The sequence below is a fragment of the Carcharodon carcharias genome, chromosome 15, assembly GCF_017639515.1.
Source record: "Carcharodon carcharias isolate sCarCar2 chromosome 15, sCarCar2.pri, whole genome shotgun sequence".
In the NCBI taxonomy this organism is placed as follows: Eukaryota; Metazoa; Chordata; class Chondrichthyes; order Lamniformes; family Lamnidae; genus Carcharodon; species Carcharodon carcharias.
In genome coordinates, this window is record NC_054481.1 from 6,543,127 (window position 1) to 6,567,649 (window position 24,523).

Sequence of the window (24,523 nt, forward strand, 5' to 3'; positions counted from 1 at the left end):
TATTATACTTGTTCACAACAAGCAGCTTCTTCCTTCTGTTATGAACAAATTGGCATAAATGTCAACATTTCTTAAATTACAGCAAGTTTTCCTTTAATGCATGGTCAACTCTCAGAGCCTCACTGTTTCCGTGAGAATTTGTTACTGGGTTTAGGCAAAGAAACCTTTCAGTGTCTTCTGCAAACAATTCCTTTTCTCACCACCCATTTACAATAGGTGCATTTTACAAAGGAATCTATTGATCACCGCAAATAGCAAATTCAAATGCAAATGACGTTCCCACCAAGCTCCTTTTTTGTAGTATGTTGTGGTTTTAATTCAGATCCTAATTTCCCATCATCATGCAAAAGGATGGTTTATACTAAAACGTTCATCCTGGCACTCGGCTGCAAAACTAGGAAGAGGTGCCTTAGTAAATAAATGCTCAAATCCCTGTTCAGCAGCTGATATCATGATGTTAGAAGCAAATTTGAAAGTTTAACATGGGGATCACTTTTATTAGCTTGAAAGGTTTACAAAATAAAGACAACACAAATGGAGATGCATATAACTGGAGTCCGACAGTATAAAGGCAAACAGCAAAGATTCAGAGATAAAAACAAAAAAACTGCGGATGCTGGAAATCCAAAACAAAAACAGAATTACCTGGAAAAACTCAGCAGGTCTGGCAGCATCGGCGGAGAAGAAGAGTTGACGTTTCGAGTCCTCATGACCCTTCGACAGAAGTTCTGTCGAAGGGTCTGTCGAAGGGTCATGAGGACTCGAAACGTCAACTCTTTTCTTCTCGAGCAAAGATTCAGCTTCATTCTTCTACAGTTCATTACAATACACGGCTTTTAACCGCTTTTTTTTTCTCACCTGGATTCGCGCTCTTCTCGATGAAAGATGGAAAGGCTTAGCACTTTTACAATAATAAACGGCCACAAGGAGTGGTGCCACACAACGTAGCATGTATGTTTTCTATGTGCAGGTTGTACACAAAGCATAGCCAGACCCATTTTCTCAGCTCAGTCAACGCAATCTTGCACAAATCAGTCCATATTTGAAAGCTCCTACATCAACCATTTTCCTTATTCCAGTGAGAAACCCAGTTCACAGCAAGTGAAACAAAAGTCACAAATATAATGATGTTGATGTCAATAGTTTTACATGAAATGTTCTCCTTAATTGAGTCTCAATCTGGGATTCAAATCCTAATAATACAAAAGTTTAAATCGTTTAATTCTTACTGAACTTGGATTGCTAAAACATAGAAAATCTGTTAAATAAAGGCAAAATACTGCGGTTGCTGGAAATCTGGAACAAAAAGTGCTGGAAAAACTCAGCAGGTTTGACAGCACCTGTGAAGTGAAAGACAGTTAACATTTCGAGTCCATGTGACTCTTCTTCAGAACTAAATCTGCTATTTATCGGTTGACATCCGCGTTCCAACTTTCTAGGTGTCGCTGTACTCCCAGAGACCGCGCATCTGTCCTTGTTACAGTTTCTCCTAGTCATGCACTGTCATGCCTTAACATTTTGATTGCCAGTATATGTGCAATCCAGTTATGAATGGTGGTTGACAATTAAATAACATATATTTTCCCTCACCTTTCATTGCTGTAGCTCCTTGGATGGCCTTTTAATTAATATTATCTTTGCATACTTCTTTTTAGCTTTGGATTATTATACATTGTAGTAAATCCATTAAAAGCTTCATGTGACTGGAGTCGGCACATCTACCAGTTATCTTATCATCACCAATGCCACCCCTCCCCTCACCCCCGACGCACCAACTTAATTTTCTTTAGTCTTATTTATAAAGGATTTGTCTTCCAGATTTTAATTCTGGTCAAGGTTCTACATCCAAAATCCATGCTGTTTTCTTTTCAGACACTAACAGATCTGCTGATTATTTCTAGAAATTTTAGTCTTTCAGGATAGTAACTTTAATGCACTCGCTATGGACATGCTCTCAAGTCTGACAAGGAATAAAGTGAATTTGAAATAGTTAGAACAACAAATCTTTCAGATTTAAGGATCTGCATTTATAAAGCACATTTCACAACTACAGGTAATCCCAAAGTATTTTTCAAGTGCAGAGACTGTTGTCATATAGGAAACATGGCAGCCAATTGGGGCACAGCAAACTCCCCCAAACCGTAACATAATAATTGCCAACTAACCTGTTTTTGTGATGTTGACTGAGGGATAAATATTAACTGGGACACTGTAAATAACTGCTCTGCTCTTTTTCCAAAATAGTGTCATGGGATCTTTTACATCCACCTGAGTCTGACCTTGGGTTTAAGGTCTCATCTGAAAGAAGGCATCTCCGACAATGCAGCACTCCCTCAATACCACGCTGGAATGTCAGCCTTGATCTTTGTGCTGAAGTGAGACTTAAACCCATAACCTTCTGACTCAGAAGCTATCAATTGAGCCACATGGACACTGACAAATGAGATATTAAACCAAGGTCCCATCTGTCCAGTCAAAATGACATAAGGGAGTCCGAGACACTTCTTGAATAAACACTGTTGAGTTCTCCTTGTGTCTGGCCCAATATTTATCCCAAATCCAATGTCAGTAAATCAGATTATCTGGTCATTCATTTCATTGCCGTTTGAGGGACTAGATGTGTTCAGATCGGCTACTGCATTTCTCTAGATTGCAACTGTGACTGTACTTCCAAAGCACTTTATGTGAAATGCTTTGGGGCATTCTGATATTGTGATAAACACTATTGAAATATATGTTGCTTTCTTTTCTCACTATGAGAATTGCAAATCATCTAAACATTTTGGTGAGGGTGGAGGTGAGGAAAGAATAAATCAATTAGTTATTGACAATGTTCATGTCTATTCCCCAGTCAATCAAGTTTCTATTATATTGTACTAGATCAAAGAAAGCTGGGAAAGTTGAAGGTAAATACATTATTAGTGGATGCTGTGCATTTTCAGTTTATATATTGATGCAGTAGCATCTACTGGCTGCATATCTGTGTTACACACTTTTAGTTCAAAATAGCTTCTAACTATCAAGCTCTAATCATTCATTTCAGTATTTTATAGATATTTCTGTAAAGGGTGCCACCACCAATGTATATATGTTAATAAAACATTGATGGGACATCAGGGACAATTCCAGGATTTCAAGCAGAGGGGAAGAAGGGTCACAGCCCACAGCTAAAATATTCCTTGGTGGCAGTTGAACTTTTTGACAGGTGAGGCATAAGTTGTACATGCCTATCCAAACCAGCTTGGTATTAGGGCAACAGGTCATTTATACATATGGTTTATTTTCTTGTTCACAGTCACCTTTCATTAGTAGAGGAACACAAAGTCGAAGGTAAAGGGGAACTGATAAACAGATGGGAGGTGAGAAAGCAAATATTCACTTTGGAAAAGACAGGTCTTTTTCTTGAAATTGTGCTTCCCAATATAGTCCTAAAAAAAAGACCCAGCCAAAGAACTATCCAAGCAAGCACACCTTGGTCAAATAATTAGTAAACTCATTCACAATCTCCACTGTCTATGATAATTCTAGGTGAAGCAATCCCTCAGCTAACAAGTTATCTCTGAAAAGACAATAATTTCATGCTTGGAAGGTGAAACAACATTTTAAGAGAATTTCAGGACAGTAAAATTCATATAGATTCAAGTCATGCCACTTTGAAACATCATTCTCCCAATTTTGTCTAGAATAGTACCAAGGGCTTTTCCACATCCACCCCTGACCCTTACTTAAATTATCTCCTTTACCTTCTCTTACTCCTCCCATGAAATTTTTTTTGACTTCAGTTCTTTTTGTTTCATTGTCTCAATGTAATTACCCAGAACTGAATAGAATACCCCACGCATGAATCAACAGTATCTCACGTATTTTATACAGATAATGAGTTAACAAATAAATTGTTAGGAAATAGAGATAGTTTAAGTAAGTCATACGTGTGTTTGGGTGTTTTCGGAAAGTTAAAACAAGGTTAGAAAAACTGTGCTGTTGCCTAGTGCTGTTGCCTAGCAACCAGATGCCCAACAGAGATAGAAAGGTAGTTCAAGTTCAGTTGGAAGCAGTTGCAGCCTAGAAAGGACAGCTAGCAAGTCCCAAACTAAATTTGAAGCCAGCTGCAAGGAAAAGCTGGACAGAAGGGGGAACTGTGCAGGTTTCCCCAAAGAAACTAAAAAAGAAAGTTCCAAAATCCAGGGGAGTGGAACAGGAAAGGTCCCAAGAGGACAGTTGAAAGGAAAAGGACAGGGACCTGGAAAAGGTCCTGTTAAGTGAAGCTAAAAGTGAGGAGCCAGAAGATCCAAAGAGACAGCTGAAAGTCTGTAACTCTTTGCTATGGGTACGTAAAGCAGTGGTGTTCTGTTGATATGGCTGATTCAGTGAGAGAGAGCGTGTGGATGAAAGCTTGAATGCAGGTGACCCAGAGAGGAACATAGGAAGGAGAGTTCGAAAATCTGGAGGTGGATCCTTGTGGAAAGGTGTCTGAAAGAGAGCATCGACTTAGGAGATTCCAAAGCAAGTTCTTCAAGAGTGGAGATTGGAAACCCTTGTGTGAAAGACGGAGTTCAGTGAAACTGTTTGGCGGGGGAGCGGGGGGAGTTGAGAAGGGATCTATTGCATCTATTGGAGTGGTATCTATCATTTGGTTTCAGAGTGGTGTGTCCAACCACAGGTCACTAAATTCTTTACATGGACTGTGTCCTTACCGTGAACAGTAGTGCATAAGATAGCTTTTGTAATTTGTGTTATTCTTACAGATCTGTATATATCTGTGAGGTATTGTTGCGGGTAAAGGAGCATTGTAATATAGTTAATCTTTTCTTGTTTAATAAATATTTTATTCCTTTGTTGAAAGTTCATCAGCTGACTCCCATGACTTTGTTCAGTAGCCATTCTCCACATATCTAAACAAAAAATAAAAGTTACGATCTATCAAGCCGGGTTCCACCCTGAGATCTGGCTTGTCCAGTAGCAGCATCAGCTGGGATCAAAACAAAGTGAACAGGTTTATTACTTCTTGAATAAAATCATTCACATGATGTGGGTGTTGCTGGCAAAGGCTAACCCTTACAAAATTGGTGGTGAGGCCTCTGCTTGAATCACTGTAATCCTTGTGGTGAAGATACTCCCATATTTCTGTTAAGTTGGGAATGGCAGGATTTTGACTCGATGACAAAGAAACAATTCCAATTGTTGTGTGACATGGACCGGAACCTGAAGGCGGTGATATTCCTACTGCCCTTGTAATCTAAGAGGTGGAGGTAATGGATTTTGGAGAAAATAAGCAATATGTGTGTCTAAACTTAAATTTTCCTCTCTTACACATATTGTACCAACAGATATCCCATGATACACAAGTCAACTAGGTTACTAAGGCATACACATTATACTATGTAATGTGTAAGTGTGTCCCTTTAAGTATTATTGCAAATTTTCAATCTGCTTTAGGCATTTTTTTCAACTTCAGTGGCATTGGTTGCTCCTGTACAAAAACAGAAAATGCTGGAAAAACTCAGCAGGTCCAACAGCATCTGTGGAGAGAAAAACAGAGTTAACGTTTCGTGTCTGTATCATACGAACTTGAAAAGTTAACTGTTTTTCTTTCCACAGATGCTGTTGTACCTGCTGAGTTTTTCCAGCAATTTCTGTTTTTGTTTCGGATTTCCAGCATCAGCAGTATTTTGCTTTTGGTCACTCTTGTAAGGTGTCTCTGCATCTTATGTTCAAGGGTATACACATACTGCCCAATATCTAATCTTGTGACAGTGTAACATAACATATCCCCTCGTGGTCTGAACTTGTATCTTTTATGTGTGTCTATGTGCTTCCCAAATCTTTCAGTAGACAAACTGAAAACGCTTCAGTGAAACAAGGACAGATTAAAATCACCAAGCTGTGTTTCATTGGACAGTCAGCAAATTGATGTTTTTTGATTTATAGTTATAACCAGGTGGTGGTTGCACGAATATTCCAGAGACCCAGGGTAATGCTTTGGGGATCAGGGTTCGAATCCCACCATGGCAGATGGTGAAATTTGATTTCAATAAAAATCTGGAATTAAAAGTCTGCTGATGACCATGAAACCATTACAAAAACAGAATTACCTGGAAAAACTCAGCAGGTCTGGCAGCATCGGCGGAGAAGAAAAGAGTTGACGTTTCGAGTCCTCATGACCCTTCGACAGAACTTGAGTTCGAGTCCAGGAAAGAGCTGAAATATAAGCTGGTTTAAGGTGTGTGTGTGGGGGGCGGAGAGATAGAGAGACAGAGAGGTGGAGGGGGTTGGTGTGGTTGTAGCGACAAACAAGCAGTGATAGAAGCAGAATATCAAAAGATGTCAACAACAATAGTACAATAGAACACATAGGTGTTAAAGATAAAGTTGGTGATATTATCTAAACGAATGTGCTAATTAAGAATGGATGGTAGGGCACTCAAGGTATAGCTCTAGTGGGTTTTTTTTTTTTATTTTATATAATGGAAATAGGTGGGAAAAGGAAAATCTTTATAATTTATTGGGAAAAAAAAAGAGAAGGGGGAAACAGAAAGGGGGTGAGGATGGGGGCGGGGACTCACGACCTAAAGTTGTTGAATTCAATATTCAGTCCGGAAGGCTGTAAAGTCCCTAGTCGGAAGATGAGGTGTTGTTCCTCCAGTTTGCGTTGGGCTTCACTGGAACAATGCAGCAAGCCAAGGACAGACATGTGGGCAAGAGAGCAGGGTGGAGTGTTAAAATGGCAAGCGACAGGGAGGTTTGGGTCATTCTTGCGGACAGACCGCAGGTGTTCTGCAAAGCGGTCGCCCAGTTTACGTTTGGTCTCTCCAATGTAGAGGAGACCACATTGGGAGCAACGAATGCAGTAGACTAAGTTGGGGGAAATGCAAGTGAAATGCTGCTTCACTTGAAAGGAGTGTTTGGGTCCTTGGACGGTGAGGAGAGAGGAAGTGAAGGGGCAGGTGTTGCATCTTTTGCGTGGGCAAGGGGTTGTGCCATAGGAGGGGGTTGAGGAGTAGGGGGTGATGGAGGAGTGGACCAGGGTGTCCCGGAGGGAGCGATCCCTACGGAATGCCGATAAGGGGGGTGAAGGGAAGATGTGTTTGGTAGTGGCATCATGCTGGAGTTGGCGGAAATGGCGGAGGATGATCCTTTGAATGCGGAGGCTGGTGGGGTGATAAGTGAGGACAAGGGGGACCCTATCATGTTTCTGGGAGGGAGGAGAAGGAGTGAGGGCGGATGCGCGGGAGATGGGCCGGACACGGTTGAGGGCCCTGTCAACGACCGTGGGTGGAAAACCTCGGTTAAGGAAGAAGGAGGACATGTCAGAGGAACTGTTTTTGAATGTAGCATCATCGGAACAGATGCGACGGAGGCGAAGGAACTGAGAGAATGGGATGGAGTCCTTACAGGAAGTGGGGTGTGAGGAGCTGTAGTCGAGATAGCTGTGGGTGTCGGTGGGTTTGTAATGGATATTGGTGGACAGTCTATCACCAGAGATTGAGACAGAGAGGTCAAGGAAGGGAAGGGAAGTGTCAGAGATGGACCACGTGAAAATGATGGAGGGGTGGAGATTGGAAGCAAAATTAATAAATTTTTCCAAGTCCTGACGAGAGCATGAAGCAGCACCGAAATAATCATCGATGTACCGGAGAAAGAGTTGTGGAAGGGGGCCGGAGTAGGACTGCAACAAGGAATGTTCCACATACCCCATAAAGAGACAGGCATAGCTGGGGCCCATGCGGGTACCCATAGCCACACCTTTTATTTGGAGGAAGTGAGAGGAGTTGAAGGAGAAATTGTTCAGCGTGAGAACAAGTTCAGCCAGACGGAGGAGAGTAGTGGTGGATGGGGATTGTTCGGGCCTCTGTTCGAGGAAGAAGCTAAGGGCCCTCAGACCATCCTGGTGGGGGATGGAGGTGTAGAGGGATTGGACGTCCATGGTGAAGAGGAAGCGGTAGGGGCCAGGGAACTGGAAATTGTTGATGTGACGTAAGGTGTCAGAGGAATCACGGATGTAGGTGGGAAGGGACTGGACAAGGGGAGAGAGAAGGGAGTCAAGATAACGAGAAATGAGTTCTGTGGGGCAGGAGCAAGCTGAGACGATCGGTCTACCGGGGCAGTTCTGTTTGTGGATTTTGGGTAGGAGATAGAAGCGGGCCGTCCGAGGTTGGGCAACTATCAGGTTGGAAGCTGTGGGAGGGAGATCCCCAGAGGAGATGAGGTCAGTGACAGTCCTGGAAACAATGGCTTGATGTTCAGTGGTGGGGTCATGGTCCAGGGAGAGGTAGGAGGAAGTGTCTGCGAGTTGACGCTCAGCCTCCGCGTGGTAGAGGTCAGTGCGCCAGACAACAACAGCACCACCCTTGTCAGCGGGTTTGATGACAATGTCAGGGTTGGACCTGAGAGAATGGAGTGCAGTAAGTTCAGAGAGAGACAGGTTAGAATGGGTGAGAGGAGCAGAGAAATTGAGACGACTAATGTCGCGCCGACAGTTCTCAATGAAAAGATCGAGAGAAGGTAAGAATCCAGAGGGAGGGGTCCAGGTGGAGGGAGAATATTGAAGATGGGTAAAAGGATCCGTTGAACTGGGAGAGGACTCCTGCCCAAAGAAGTGAGCCCGGAGACGAAGACGGCGGAAGAAGAGTTCAGTATCATAAAACCATTGCTGATTGTCATAAAAACCCATTTGGTTCATTAATGTCCTTGCCATCCCTACCTGGTCTGGCCTGCATGTAACTCCAGGCCCACAGCAATGAGGTTGACTCTTAAATACCCTCTAATCAAGGGCAATTAGCAATGGGCAATAAATTCTGGACTAGCCTGCAATGCCCACATCCCATGAATGAATTTTTTTTAAAAACTCACTTACTTTACTAAACTTCAAAACATCTTCATGAATGAGGAAAAATAAATCACACCACAATTCCAAGTAAATGGACTAACTTTTTAAACTCAGCATTCTGGTTCCAATAGATCCTAGTTTAAGATCAGTCAGTTTTCTCTCATTAGAATGGGCTCTCTTCCCAGAACAAACTGCATTGGTTTTATAATTATCCCCATATCTGAGTCTTTTTTCCCCTGCATGTTCCTATGAAGTAAAAAGGTTATCCCTCTCCAAATTAGAGCTAGGAGGAGTGAAATCAGTATGTTACACAAATAGGGTGCCTATTCACCTGGTTTTATACTGAACAGCCTGGTTTTCAGATGGTCTGTCTGCTGATACCCCATTTGTCCAGTATTTTTATTTTGAAACATCCAGCCTCTAAAGGAAGCATTCAAAGTCAAAATTATTGGCCCACCCTGTAGTTGTGAAAGCCATCCCCAAGGCCACTATAGCGACCCTGCAAGGGTGCTATTGGGTCTACCCATGTGTGTGTCCTTGTGATGTCCTCACACTACATCATTAAGGCCACGATTAACATAGATGAACAGCCGCCTTGCTCTGGCTGCAGTCTATGGGGGTGAATGTCAAGAAGGAACTCCAAGAGGTGAAGAGCCAGCAAGCCTTGCTCTTTGCCTTGGAGGCCTCCAAGATCATCTTCTGGTCCAGAGTCCGCTCTGTGAAGCAGGATGAGACATGCTCACGTTTCTTCTTCCAAAAAGGTACACAAAGAGAGCTCTGTGATCAGCAGCCTGAAGGAAGAAGATGACTCAGTAAAGTCATCGCAGTCTGACATTTTGAGGATCAGCAAATCTTTTTATGCTGGATTGTATGATGTGAAGCCCACAGACAGTGCACTCTCTCAGTCCTTCCTGTCCTCTATCATGGAGGTCTTGAACAACAGTACACGGGAGAGTCTGGACAAACCACTAACTCCTGATGAACTGACTAAGGCCCTTGAGTCCTTCGAAAAGAATAAGGCTCCCAGAAGCGATGACTTACCGGCTGAGTTATATTCGGCTCTGTGGTTCTGGACTGGTCCAGACCTGCTAGAAATGTACGAGAGTATGCTTCTGGCCAGCAGTATGTCAGAATCCATGAGGAAAGGCATCAACACCCTCATCTACAAGCAGAAGGGGGAAAGGGAAGAAATTAGAATTTGGTGACCCATTTCACTGCTGAATGTGGACTTTAAGATTCTGTCCAAGGTCATCACCAATCGGGTCAAGTCTGCTCTGGAGTTGGTGATCCACCCTGACCAGGCCTGCACTGTGCCCAGCAGGAAGGTCTCTGACAGCCTTGCACTACTCAAGGATACGATTGCCTACGTACAGGGCAGGGGTGTGGACACATTCCTCATTAGCCTGGATCAGGAGAAAGCCTTTGACAGAATATCACACACCTACATGGTGGATGTGCTCTCCAAAATGGGGTTTGGGGAGGGAACCTGCAACTGGATCCAAATGCTCCACACTAACATCAGTAGCGCAGTCTCAATCAATGGGTGGGAATCAGACAGCTTTCCAATTAAATCTGGAGTCAGGCAGGGCTGCCCTCTCTCCCCTGTCCTGTTTGCGTGTTGCATAGAATCCTTTGCTAAATCCATCAGAAAGGATCCAAGAGTGATGATCCCAGGCAGTGGAGGCATTCAGGTCAAAGCCTCCCTGTACATGGACGATGTCGCCGTCTTCTGTTCAGATCCACTGTCAGTGCACAGACTATTCAACATCTGCGACTAGTTCGAACTGGCCTCAAGTGCCAAGGTAAATTGTGGCAAGAGCAAGGCCATGTTCTTTGGGAACTGGGCTGACCGATCCTTTGTCCTCTTCACCGTCAGGTCAGATGGCCTGAAGGTGCTGGGGATATGGTTCAGAGGGACCGGGCCATGCATTAGCAACTGGAAGGAGCGAATGGCTCTGGTGGAAAGAAAACTGGGCATGTGGGAGCAATGCTCCCTCTCCATTGCGGGTAAGAACCTGGTCATCAGGTGTGAGACACTTTCGCTGTTGCTGTACGTGGTGCAGGTCTGGCCCATTCCTCACTCCTGCGTGATGGCGATCACCCGAGCCATCTGCTTTATCTGGAGGTCGAAAATGGATCCGGTCAGCAGGGATGCAATGTACAAGCCTCTAGATAAGGAGGGAAAAAGGTGCCCAACATCATCTTCATCCTGATGGCCACCTTTGTGTGTGGCTGCTTCAAGCTGTGTGTAGACCCTCGGTACACAAACATCAAGTGTCACTACGTGCTGAGGTTCTACTTGTCCCTGGTGTCGTGAAGGATGGGTCTGGCCACGCTGCCACAGAACGCTCCAAGTTGCTGGACCGTGCCGTACAACCTGGCCCTCATAGAAAAATTTATGCAGTGAAACAATTTTGACCACAAGTCCATCAGGCAGTGGTCAGCACATAACATCCTAGAGGCCCTGCGGGAAAAGGAGATGGTGGATCCTGTCAGATAGTTCCCTGAGCAGACTGTCAGTCATTTGGCAGAATGCCTCATCGCCAGAAATTTCCAACAAGCACCAAGGTGTAGTTTGGCTGGTGGTGAGAAAGGCCCTCCCCGTCAGATCCTTCCTACATGCCAGGAGTCTCACCCCCTCTGCATGTTGCCCTCAAGGTGGCTGTGGTGGGGAAGAGACCGTTGTTCACCTCCTTGTGGAATGTGACTTTGCAAAGAAGGTCTGGAGAGAGATGCAGTGGTTTTGGTGTGTGCCCCTGGGAACAGCCCGTAGTGCACAGAGTCTTGTGTTACAGCACTGCTCGGGATGAACCTCAACAAAGACAAACATCAACTACAGCTAGAGGATCATCAACTCAGTAAAAGACACTCATTGGTCTGCCAGAAACTTGTTGGTCTTCCAGTGCAAAGAGTTGTCCCCAACCAAGTGTTGCAGACTGGCACATTCCAAGGTCCAGGGATGCACTAAAACTTGGGGCAGCCACCGCAAAGGGGAAAGGTCGCTGTCTAAGACTGTTCTGCCATAGTGCACTGAGGGGCTGGGAAAGGTATAGACCCCTCGGGCTGTACGACTCACAATAAATGTATGTAGTGAATACTATATGTATCATAATTGCATTGAAGCAGTGCAGAGTGCAACATGATGTATGTCGATTACTCGAATACCATTGCACTGTCTGACTGCCTGTAATGACCATATTGAAATGACTAATATTCATTGATTATATTGAAGCATCTCATGAAACATGTGTAAAAGTTGAAAATGATTGTACTTTTTGTGATGACCATTTAGAAATGTTTTGTAATATTCTTACAGGTATTTTAAGAATAAAGTACTTTTGTCGAAAAAAAAAGAAGAGCCGCACTGCTCTCGAGTAGCTGCCATGAGGTGAGACACAACAGCCTGGTAAAAACCTTCCATATCTGTCTGTGCCTTGCTCCTATTCTCAAACTGAATCTTGCCACCGACAAATGGATCAGTTCCTAATCAAAAGCATCACTCAAATTTCTTTTTAACCTGCTTTAGCTCCTCCAAGTTTCATTATAAGCTGGAAATGTACAAGCTCTCCAAATTTAGCTCGCTCTAAGACACTCATTTGAGCAAAAGGTTTTAATCAATACGCCTGTAGGCATTTTTAGATCATTTTACTATTTATTGTCAATTTATGTACAGCAGTGCTTTAAATTCTTGATGGGTACAGCATTACGAATCCTGTGTCCAATAGCTTTAGCAGGCAGGTTATTGCTGAACTTGGCATGCTTCATGCCACCGTTTCCATGAGCACAGGTCACTTTACCCCAAATGACATGGGTCTTGTTTGCTTTAGCAACAGGAGTGACAATGTTGTTCTTTGCTTTGTAGACATAGGCACATCTCTTGCCCAGATACAATTCTGTTTCATCACGAAAATAAACACCCTCAATATTCAGGAGAGCAGTGTGCTCTCTTTGGTTTCAAAGGCCTCATTTATAGCCTGTAAACACAGCTTCGCACCATAATCTTCCAGGCATTGCGAGAGCGCTTGGGGCAGCTGGATCACCTGCCCTGATAGTCACTGAGGGGCTGGGAAAGGTATAAAGGTTCATTTTAAAAAGTGCACAAATTTGTGTAAGGTTTGCTAGGTGTGTCCAGTATTCTTGAGGTCTGCCACACCCTACAGTAATATTATGAGAAATCCGGAACTCTCTCCCCTAAAAGACTAGATGCTGGGACAATTAAAGCTTTCAAGATAGAGATTGATGGATTTCAATTTGATAAGGACATCACAGAAATGGAGCAAAGACAAACAAATGGAGGTAAGATACAGATCAGGCTTGTTGTGAGTGGTGGAATTGACACAATATGAAGAATGACATGCTCCTGTTCCAATGTTCCTGACTTTTTCATTCACAGATTATCAAAAGGCTTGTCAAACAAACCACCTACCTCCTTCCCAAGAGTATGTTCTCAGCACACAAGCTTCTGCTGGACAAAAACAAAAATTGCTGGAAAAACTCAGCAGGTCCGACAGCATCTGTGGAGGGGAAAATCAGAGTTAATGTTTCGAGTCCGTTTGACTCTATCAGAACTAAAGAGAAATAGAAATGTGGCGAAATATAAGCTGTTAAAAGGGAGGTGGGACAGGTGGAGCTGGATAGAGTGATAGGTGGAGGCAAAGGAGAGATTGCCAAAGATGTCAAAAACAAAAGGTCAAGGGGTGTTGACGTTGGTGATATTAGCTAAAGGATATGCTAATGGTGACATTAAGGGTAGAAAGCAGGATGAACAAGTGACAGATGGCCCTAGTGGGGGTGGGGTGGGGGGAAGGGATCAAATAGGCTAAAAGGTGGAGATAAAACAATGGATGGAAATAAATTTTAAAAATAATAATAGAAATAGGCCAACCTTCTGCTGGACAACCTACTGTGCCTGCTCATTGTGGGAAACAGTAATGATAGTTGGGTCATAAAGACTTCAATCCCATCTCTCAGTCCTTCTATGGATTTTAAACCTGTGTGAACTCAATTTAAAAACACACTTGAAAATAGCTACCTCCCAAATCTTTTCTCTGAAAGAATTATCAAAAAGATCTATAAACATGGCAGTAGGTGTGTATTCTTTTGAGCATGTTGGTAAATAAAAAACACTGGGCTCCTACTGAGGCCAGTTAAAAGGCTGCAGAAATGCTGGCTCCACTAGTCCGTTTTTGAGAAGTTCCTTTGTTATTTTTTAAACTGCACTTCAAACTAACACTGCCTGGGATTCTTCCCTCAATTTTTATATTTTTATGCCCTCATCCTCACCTTTGATGTCACTGCCTTCAGCAAGACATTGGCCCGGATCTTTCAGTCTCCAGATAGTCAGAGACTGGACATACCCTGCGAGATGCACTACAGGACTCATCGGAAGTCCCAACGCACTGACTCCTTAGGAATTGCCCAAGAAATTTGAACTTCTGATGGGCAATTACCCTGCTCTCTGGGACCCTCCAAAAAGGATTCCAACTCTGAGGTAGAGTTGGAGACACTGGACATTTCTAACTTACTTACCCAGGGCCAGGAAAAGAAATGATGGGCTCCGATGCTTCTCCTGTTTCCGGGCCTCTTATTCCTCTCTGCTCCCACCCCCCTCCCCCAACGTTAACCCTCCCCCTCAATCATGATGATATTTTTTCCCCTTTGATGACTCACAAATCAATTCACCAAACAATCACAGAAAGATTGTAGTAAAATGATAACGCTCATTGTCGACATTTGGTTAAAAATATCATCCGATATATATGCAGCATGGATTATTAATATTAAGAACAAAAGTATAAGTCAGTGTTAGTTTGTGTGCGCCCTATAGGTGATCCCACTATGACTATTAAACAAACCAGAAAGTACAAATTTTACTTTAACAAATCATGCAATATTGTTAATTTGATAGGAAAATATCCCATTAGTTATTTATAACACTGCAGATGAAAACACAGATTTCAGTGACTGCCTCAGCCCTCATTAACATATTGCCCTGGTGAGGCTGGGAGAAGAAATTACCGGAGTGAGCCTTACTGCTGAAAGTGAGTTCAGGAATTTTCAGAAGACCTTCAACAGTTGCTAGGTGTTACGATTCAGCAAAACTTGTGAACCTGTTGGAAGCTGGGAGTGACTTTGGACTGTTTCTCAAAAAGCTGACGTAATGCAAATACATGCAGTATGGGGTTATCGGTCACGTTAAGACATCAATAAGTTATCTTTTCTGTAGTTTAGTGCATTAGTTGCTACTAAGTAATGTTTAGTTAATGTTGCTTTTAGTTTATTTGTTATAGTAAAAGTCTTAAAAACTTGAAATCTTGTCATGTAATTCCTTTAAGTCAGTCACTGGGAATTCAAAAAACCCTTTTAAGTTATTGATCTCTATGGGAATCGTAACAGAAGGGAGGGAAGAAAAGAGGAGTCCCAAAGTCAGGGATGCACTGCAGTGTGTTGGCGTCTGGCAGCAAACAAATATTTATGCGTCAAAATGCCAGTGCTGTGCAGTAAGATTCCAGAGACTTCTGGGGGTTGGCAGAAGCAGAGGCCCAACCAGCACCCAGCCTGCAGTCATGCTTCAGCATTGGCCCAGTCACTAGCCTAAAGCTTGTTTTCAACAATAAATGTACTTTAAACTGACTGTCCTAATAATGAGCCATGGAAAGATGGGAGATGAGGGAAAATCATCAAAATAAAACAGGAAGGGCTGAAGTACATGGCTGGATAGATATCAGTATCAGTAAAGATTGGAACACATTCCGGTGAACAGATCACACTGTGCAGGAGTGGTGTGGAACAATTCAGAATAAGCTATAAACTCTTAAGAAGATAGGCTGCAGACAGCAAAACTTAGTAGATGACTTTCCACCTGAAGTTTGATAATTTTATAATCAAGTATGGCCCACCACCAACCTGCATTTCCAATCTTAGAGCCAGTTTTTAAATCTCAAATCCACCTATACTGTATTACTGTTTTTAATGTTAAGTAATACATTTTATTTTTATCCAGGTACAAGGGACAAAAAGTACTAATTTGATTGGCTCATTTTGATTCTTTTTTATTGATAGGTGGAATCAAGTGGTTTCAGCCAAAATTTAGAAATTTCTCAGTAACTTCATTGCAACAAGTTCTGCTTTGCTTTAAGCATAGATTTTAGTTACATTGCTTAGCTGGAATGCAATTTGTTGAACATAGTATTCAAGTAGCAAAGTACAATATTAGTAGTATACAAACAAGTGAATTTTCCATAATATTGCCTACCAGAAGTCAGGATGCACTGTCTCATAACGACAGGACATTATACCATGTAAAATAAAACAGAGGCATGCATCTCACGGCCAAAAAACATAATTGCTCCAGCAGCTTGAAACAATTGGGAGGTTCAGTTAAAGATTCCTTGTGGGAGAATCTAGAACTAGGGGTCACTGGTTAAAAATAGGGGTTGACCATTTAAAATGGAGATGAAGCAAATTTTTTTCTCTCAGAGGGTCATGAGTCTTTGGAAAGCTCTTCCTGAAAAGGCAGTGGAAGCAGAGACTTTGAATATTTTAAGGCAGAGGCGAATAGATTCTTGGTAAGCAAGAGGGTGATAGGATATCAAGGGTAGGCGGGATGCAGATTTGAGGTTACTATCAGATCAACCTTGATCTCATTAAATGGTGCAGCAGGCTCGAGGGGCCAAATGGTCTCCTCCTGCTCCTGCTTGTATGTATGTTTTAGATTGCAGATAAAAACCCTGGCCTTATTTGCTCAAAAGGCCAGTTAACTTAATCAGACATTATAGAACTGGTCAGCCTGGAGTGGAAACCATAACAACATTTTTACGCTGTTCTGTAGAACTATCAACAGAAGGATGGAGAACGAGCAATTATCCTAATTGTAATAATAATTGTTAAAGGGTTTAAACTTCCCCACATTACATCTAGCCTGGAGCTCCAGAATTGTTTCTTCTAACTATTCATTCCACTGAAATGTCCTGCAACTGTTGAGAGTTAGTCGTATGGGAAGAATTCTGCAATCAGGGGTGACAGAATAAATCTAGGCTGGTTATAATAAATATGACAATGATTAAGTGCAACAAAAATGTTATGAGAAATGTCTTGGGGATATAGATACCAAACCCATGCTCTCTACCATCTAGAATGACAAGGATAGCAAATGCATGGGAACATCAACAAATGCAAGTTCCCCTCCAAGTTGTCTGGTGCACTGACCTCTACCTTGCAGAGGCTGTGTGGCAACTCACAGACACTTCCTCTTACCTCCCCCTGGGCTATGACCCCACCACTGAACATCAAGCCATTGTTTCTAGGACTGTCACTGACCTCATCTCCTCTGGAGATCTTCCCTCTACAGCTTCCAACCTCATAGTCTCCCAACCTCGGACAGCCCGCTTCCACCTCCTACCCAAAATCCACAAACAGGAATGTCCCAGAAGACTGGTCGTGTCAGCCTATTCCTGCCCCATGGAACACATTTCTTGCTATCTTGACTCCAGTCTCTCTCCCCTTGTCCAGTCTCTTCCCACTACATCCACGATTCCTCCCACACTCTACATCATATCAACAATTTCCAGTTTCCAGGCCCCAACTGCCTCCTCTTCACCATGGACATCCAATCCCTCTACACCTCCATCTGAGGGTTCTCCGCTTCTTCCTTGAACAGAGGCCCGAACAATCCCCATCCACCACTACTCTCCTCCGTCTGGCTGAACTTGTTCTCTCACTGAATAATTTCTCCTTAAACTTCTCTCACTTTCTCCAAATAAAAGGTGTGGCTATGGGTACCCGCATGGGCCCCAGTTATGCCTGTCTCTTTATGGGGTATGTGGAACATTCCTTGTTCCAGTTCTACTCAGGCCCCCTCCCACAACTCTTTCTCCGGTACATCGATGACTGCTTCGGTGCCGCTTCATGCTCTCATCTGGATCTGGAAAACTTTTACTAATTTTGCTTCCAATTTCCACCCCTCTGTCATTTGCACATGGTCCATCACTAACACTTCCCTTACCTTCCTTGACCTCTCAGTCTCAATTTCTGGTGAAAGACTGTCCACCAATATTCATTATGACTCCAACAGCTACCTTGACTACAGCCACTTACACCCCGCTTCCTATAAGGACTCCATTCCATTCTCTCAGTTCCTTCGCCTCCGTCGCAACTGTTCTGATGATGCCACTTTCCAAAACAGTTCCTCTGTCGTGTCTTCCTTCTTCCTTAACCGAGGTTTTCCACCCAAAGTGGTTAACAGGGCCTTCAACCGTGTCCGGCCCATCTCCCGTGCATCCGCTCTCACACCTTCCTCTCCCTCCCAGAACCATGATAGGGTCCCCCTTGTCCTCACTTATCACCCCACCAGCCTCCAGGTTCAAAGGATCATCCTCCGCCATTTCCACCAACTCCAGAATGATGCCACCACCAAACACATCTTCCCTTCACTCGCCTGGCAGCTTTCTGCAGGGATCGTTCCCTCCGGGACACCCTAGTCCACTCCTCCATCACCCCCTACACCTCAACCCCCTCACATGGCATCTTCCCATGCAACCGCAGAAGGTGCAACACCTGCCTCTTTACTTCCCCTCTCCTCACCATCCAAGGGCCCAAACACTCCTTTCAAGTGAAGCAGCACTTCACTTGCACTTCCCTCAATTCAGTGCTGCATTCGCTGCTCCCAATACGGTCTCCTCTACATTAGAGAGACCAAACACAAACTGGGTGACCGCTTTGCGGAACACCTTCGGTCTGTCCACAAGCATGACCCAGACCTCCCTGTCGTTTGCCATTTCAACACACCACCCTGCTCTCATGCCCGTCTTTGGCATGCTGCAATGTTCTAGTGAAGCTCAACGCAAACTGGAGGAACAGCACCTCATCTTCTGACTAGGCACTTTACAGCCTTCCGGACTTAATATTGAGTTCAACAATTTCAGATCATGAATTCTCTCCTCCATCTCCACCCCCTTTTTCCAATAATTTATAATTATTTTACTAATATAGTTTTCTTTTCCCACCTATTTTTAAATTTATTTCTATTGTTTCATCTCCACCTTTTAGCCCATTTCGATCCCTTCGCCCCCCCCCCCCCCCCCCACCCCGCCACCCCACCCCCACAAGGGCCATCTGCCACTAATTTGTCCTGTTTGCTACCCTTAATGTCTCCATTAGTACAATCCCTAGATAACATCACCATCATCAACACCCCTTTGTCCTTTTTTCTATGACATCTTTGGCAATCTCTTCTTTGCCTTCACCTATCACTGGCCTCCTATCGAGCTCTACCTGGCAGCCCTCTCTACCAGCTTATATTTCACCTCATTTCTCTATTTTCTTAGTTCTGATGAATGGTCATACGGACTCGAAACTTCAACTGTATTCCTCTCTGCAGATGCTGTCAGACCTGCTGAGTTTTTCCAGGTATTTTTGTTTTTGTTCTAGATTTCCAGCATCCGCAGTATTTTGCTTTTACCCCTCCAAGTTTCCCCTCAGTTGGAATTATATTCCCTCACTGTCGCTGGGTCAAAATCCTGGAACTCTCTTTCTAATAGCGCTATGGGTGTATCGACAAATGGACTGCAGAGGTTCCAGAAGGCAGCTCACCACCACCTTCTCAAAGGCAACTAGGGATGGGCAATAAATGCTGGCATAGCCAGTAATGCCCATATCCTGTGAACGAATAAATAAAAGAAATAAACATCCTAAATTCCTTCTTAGAAACACTTAGATGCGTAAATTTATTCCACCACAGCAAGATATTCTCAGATGACTGATTCTTAATCTACTACACCAAGTCATTCACCCTCTCTAATGGTTAGAAGTTAGCTGGGAATCATTTTCTCAACAGGTGCAGACCACAGAAATTAAAAAAGACAATGAAACTACTCCAAATTACACTTTCTAACTCCTGCATTAAGGCTTTAAAAACGCAAAATAATCTTACCATGTTGTTTCAGCTGCCTCCCTCACCCATTAACTCACTGAACCCCCAGAGACCAAACCCCACTAGCTAATTGACCCCCAAGGACCAGCTAAATAACCAACCCCAAGAGACCAGCTCCAACTCATTAAATAACAAACCCAGAGAGCAGGCCCCACTCACTAACCAACCCCCAGTGACCTCCCTGCTCCCCATCTCCCCACTGCTTTGCTCCCCAGTGTGCACCTCTTCTCCACCCCCCGCTGCGCATTCCCAAATTCTGCTCATGCACTCCCCTCCCTAACCTCGCTACCCTGCAACATGCTCCCTTCTCCCCCACCCCTCTCCCCATTCATCCACCATCCCCTGCCTCATTCTGCTCTGCAAAACCCCACTCACCTCCCATAGCCACTCCCTCAACACACCCTCCCACACCCCTGCCTTCTGCCCCCACAGGATTCCTCTTCTCCCTTACTCCACTCCCTTACTCAGTCCCATCTCCTCATACAACTGCCCCCCATCTCACTCCATTCCCCTCTCCTCCCTTCCCCACTCCCCCTCTCTCTCACTCCCTTCCACCTCTCCCTTCCGGGCATTCCACTCACTTCATCCCATTCCCCTCCCTTCTCCCCCCCCACCATTCCCCTCCCTTCTCCCCTCCACCATTCCCCTCCCTTCTACCCCCCACCCATTCCCCTCCCTTCTACCCCCCACCATTCTCTTCCCTTCTACCCCCCACCATTCCCCTCCCTTCTACCCCCCACCATTCCCCTCCCTTCTACCCCCCACCATTCCCCTTCCCTTCTCCCCTCCACCATTCCCCTCCCTTCTACCCCTCACCATTCCCCTCCCTTCTCCCCCCCACCATTCCCCTCCCTTCTCCCCCCCACCATTCCCCTCCCTTCTACCCACCACCATTCCCCTCGCTTCCACCCCCCACCATTCCCCTCCCTTCCACCCCCCACCATTCCCCTCCCTTCCACCCCCCACCATTCCCCTCCCTTCTACCCCCCACCATACCCCTCCCTTCTCTTCTCCTCCCCACCATTCCCCTCCCTTCTACCCCTCACCATTCCCCTCCCTTCTCCCCCCCACCATTCCCCTCCCTTCTACCCCCCACCATTCCCCTCCCTTCCACCCCCCACCATTCCCCTCCCTTCTACCCCCCACCATTCCCCTCCCTTCTAACCCCCACCCATTCCCCTCCCTTCTACCCCTCACCATTCCCCTCCCTTCTCCCCCCCACCATTCCCCTCCCTTCCACCCCCCACCATTCCCCTCCCTTCCACCCCCCACCATTCCCCTCCCTTCTACCCCCCACCATTCCCCTCCCTTCTCTTCTCCTCCCCACCATTCCCCTCCCTTCTCTTCTCCTCCCCACCATTCCCCTCCCTTCTCTTCTCCTCCCCACCATTCCCCTCCCTTCTCCTCCCCATCATTCCCCTCCCTTCTCTTTTCCTCCCCATCATTCCCCTCCCTTCTCTTCTCTCCACCAGTCCCCTCCCTTCTCTTCTCTCCACCAGTCCCCTCCCTTCTCTTCTCCCCCCCACCATTCCCCTCCCTTCTCTTCTCCCCGCCACCATTCCCCTCCCTTCTCTTCTCCCCCCACCATTCCCCTCCCTTCTCTAAGACCTTAAGATATAGGAGCAGAAGTAGGCCATTCAGTGCATCGAGTTCTGCTTCATCATTCAATGGGATCATGGCTGATCTGATAATCCTCAACTCCACTTTCCTGCCTTTTCCCCTTAACCCCTGATTCCCTTACTCATTAAAAATCTATCTCAGCCTTGAACATACTTAACGACCCAGCCTCTAAGGTAAAGAATTCCACAGATTCACTACCCTCTGAGAAGAAATTCCTCTTCATTTTTCTTAAATGAGCAACCCCTTACCCCGAGACTATGCCCTCTGGTCCTAGACCCTCCTACAAGGGGAAACAACCTCTCAGCATCTACTCTGTCAAGCCCCCTAAGAATCTTATATGTTTCAATAAGGTCGCCTCTCATTCTTCTAAACTCCAATGACTACAGGCCCAACCTACTCAACCTCTCCTCATAAGAAAATCCCTCCATGCCCAGGATCAACCTAGCAAACCTTCTCTGGACTGCCTCCAATGCCAGTATATCTTTCCTTAGATATGGGGACCAAAACTGTTCACAGTATTCTAGGTGTGGTTTAACAAGTGCCTTATGTAGTTTTAGCAAGACTTCCCTATTTTTATACTCCATTCCATTTGAAATAAAGGGCAACATTCCATTTGCGTTCCCTGTTACCTGCTGAACTTGTTTGTTAGCTTTTTGGGATTCATGCATAAGGACTCCCAAATCCCTCTGTGCTGCAGCCTGCTGCATTCTCCATTTAAATAATATTCAGCTCCTCTATTCTTCCTGCCAAAGTGCATAACCTCACATTTCCCACATTATATTCCATCTGCCAAGTTTTTGCCCACTCACTTAACCTGTCTCTATCCCTCTACAGACTCCTTGTGTCACCCTCAATTGCCTCCCTACCTATTTTTGTATCATCCACAAACTTTGCAATAGTACATTCACTTCCTTCATCTAAGTCATTAATATGTATTGTAAATAATTGAGGCCCCAGCATTGATCCCTGTGGCACTCTAGTTACAGGCTGCCATCCCAAAAATGCCCCTCTTATCCCATCTCTGTCTTCAATCAGTTAGCCAATCCTCTATCCATGCTAATATACTACCCCAACACCATGGGCACTTATCTCATTAAGTAGCCTGACATGCAGTACTTTATTGAACGCCTTTTAGAAATCCAAATATATTGCGTCTACTGGTTCCCCTTTATCTATCCTGCTTGTTCCCTCCTCAAAGAATTCTAATAGATTTGTTGGGCATGATTTCCCCTTCATGAAGCCAAGCCAACTTTGATTAGATTATGTATTTCTAAATGCTCTGCTTTTATATCCTTTATAAAAGACTCCGACATTTTCCCAATAACAAGATATTAAGCGAACTGGCCTATAGTTACCTGTTTTTTGTCTCCCTCCCTTTCTGAATAAGGGTATTACACTGGCCATTCTCCAATCCTCTGAACTTTTCCAGAATCTAAGGATTCTTGGAAGAATTCTCCCCCCATCTCCACTCTCTTCACCTCCACCCCCCCCCACCGCCCGCCCCCCCCCCCCCCCAACTCAACTTCTCTCCCTCCCCACCCGGCTCTCATTCCCCCCTCTCTCTCTATCTATCCCCCCCACCATTCTATCACCCCCACCATTCTCTCTCTCTCCCCCACCACTTTCACTCTCCATCCGACCTCTCTCTACCCCCCACACTGTCCCTATTCCCGCCTCTCACCCACCCTCCCCCTCCTTTACCCATCTCTCCCCGCACGCCCCACTCTCCGCCACACACCCCTCCTCCCCACCCCGGCTCTCCACCCAACCCACCTCCCTCTCCCCACCCCCCACTCCACCCTTTTCTCTCCCCTCCCCACCACCTTCTCCCTAACAAACCTCATCCTCCCCCCACCCAACCCCCTCTCTCCTCCCCCACCCACTTCTACCACACTCCCTCCACAAACCCTCTCTCTCTCCCCCACCCAAACCCTCTCCCTCTCTAACCCTGTCTCTGCCCCTCCCAAACCCTTCCCCCCCCTCCCAAACCCCCCCGCCCTCTCTCCCCCTCCCAAACACCCTCTCTCTCTCCCCCTCCCAAACCCCACCCCTCTCTCTCCCCCTCCCAAACCCCTCTCTCTCTCCCCCTCCCAAACCCCCCTCTCTCTCCCCCTCCCAAACCCCCCTCTCTCTCCCCCTCCCAAACACCCCTCTCTCTCCCCCTCCCAAACCCCCCCTCTCTCTCCCCCTCCCTCTCCCCCTCCCAAACCCCCCCCTCTCTCTCCCCCTCCCAAACCCCCCTCTCTCTCCCCTTCCCAAACCCCCCTCTCTCTCCCCCACTCCCAAACACCCCCCCCGGTCCCTCCCCCACTCCCAAACCGCACCCCCTCTCCCCCACCTCCCAAACCCTCACTCTCTCTTCCCCCCAACACCTCCCCCACCCAAACCCTCTCTCTGCCCCTCCCAAACCCCCCCTCTCTCCCCCACCCAAACCCCCTCTCTCCCCCACCCAAACCCCTCTCTCTCTCTCTCCCCCACCCAAACCCCTCTCTCTCTCCCCCACCCAAACCCCTCTCTCTCTCTCTCCCCCACCCAAACCCCCCTCTCTCTCCCCCCCACCCAAACCCTCTCTCCCCCCCACCCAAACCCTCTCTCCCCACCCACCCAAACCCTCTCTCTCCCCCCCAACCAAACCCCCCTCTCCCCCCCCACCCAAACCCTCTCTCTCTCCCCCACCCAAACCCCTCTCTCTCTCTCCCCCACCCAAACCCCTCTCTCTCTCTCTCCCCCACCCAAACCCCTCTCTCTCTCTCTCCCCCACCCAAACCCCTCCCTCTCTCTCCCCCACCCAAACCCCTCTCTCTCTCTCTCCCCCACCCAAACCCCTCTCTCTCTCTCTCTCCCCCACCCAAACCCCTCTCTCTCTCTCTCTCCCCCACCCAAACCCCTCTCTCTCTCTCTCCCCCACCCAAACCCCTCTCTCTCTCCCCCACCCACCCAAACCCCTCTCTCTCTCTCTCCCCCACCCAAACCCCTCTCTCTCTCTCTCCCCCACCCAAACCCCTCTCTCTCTCTCTCCCCCACCCAAACCCCTCTCTCTCTCTCTCCCCCACCCAAACCCCTCTCTCTCTCTCTCCCCCACCCAAACCCCTCTCTCTCTCTCTCCCCCACCCAAACCCCTCTCTCTCTCTCTCCCCCACCCAAAC

At 45.9% G+C, this 24,523-nt stretch overlaps 1 long non-coding RNA gene and 1 pseudogene across 1 annotated transcript; both read right to left on the reverse strand.

Moving 5' to 3' along the window:
• Positions 1-9,957: 9,957 nt before the first annotated feature.
• LOC121288602 lies at positions 9,958-22,790 on the reverse strand. Its single transcript, XR_005945386.1, has 3 exons — positions 22,733-22,790; positions 13,254-13,341; positions 9,958-9,989 (listed from the first exon to the last, which is right to left on the reverse strand). It is a non-coding gene; the product is annotated as an uncharacterized LOC121288602 (long non-coding RNA).
• LOC121288601 lies at positions 12,508-12,838 on the reverse strand (annotated as a pseudogene).
• Positions 22,791-24,523: the final 1,733 nt, after the last annotated feature.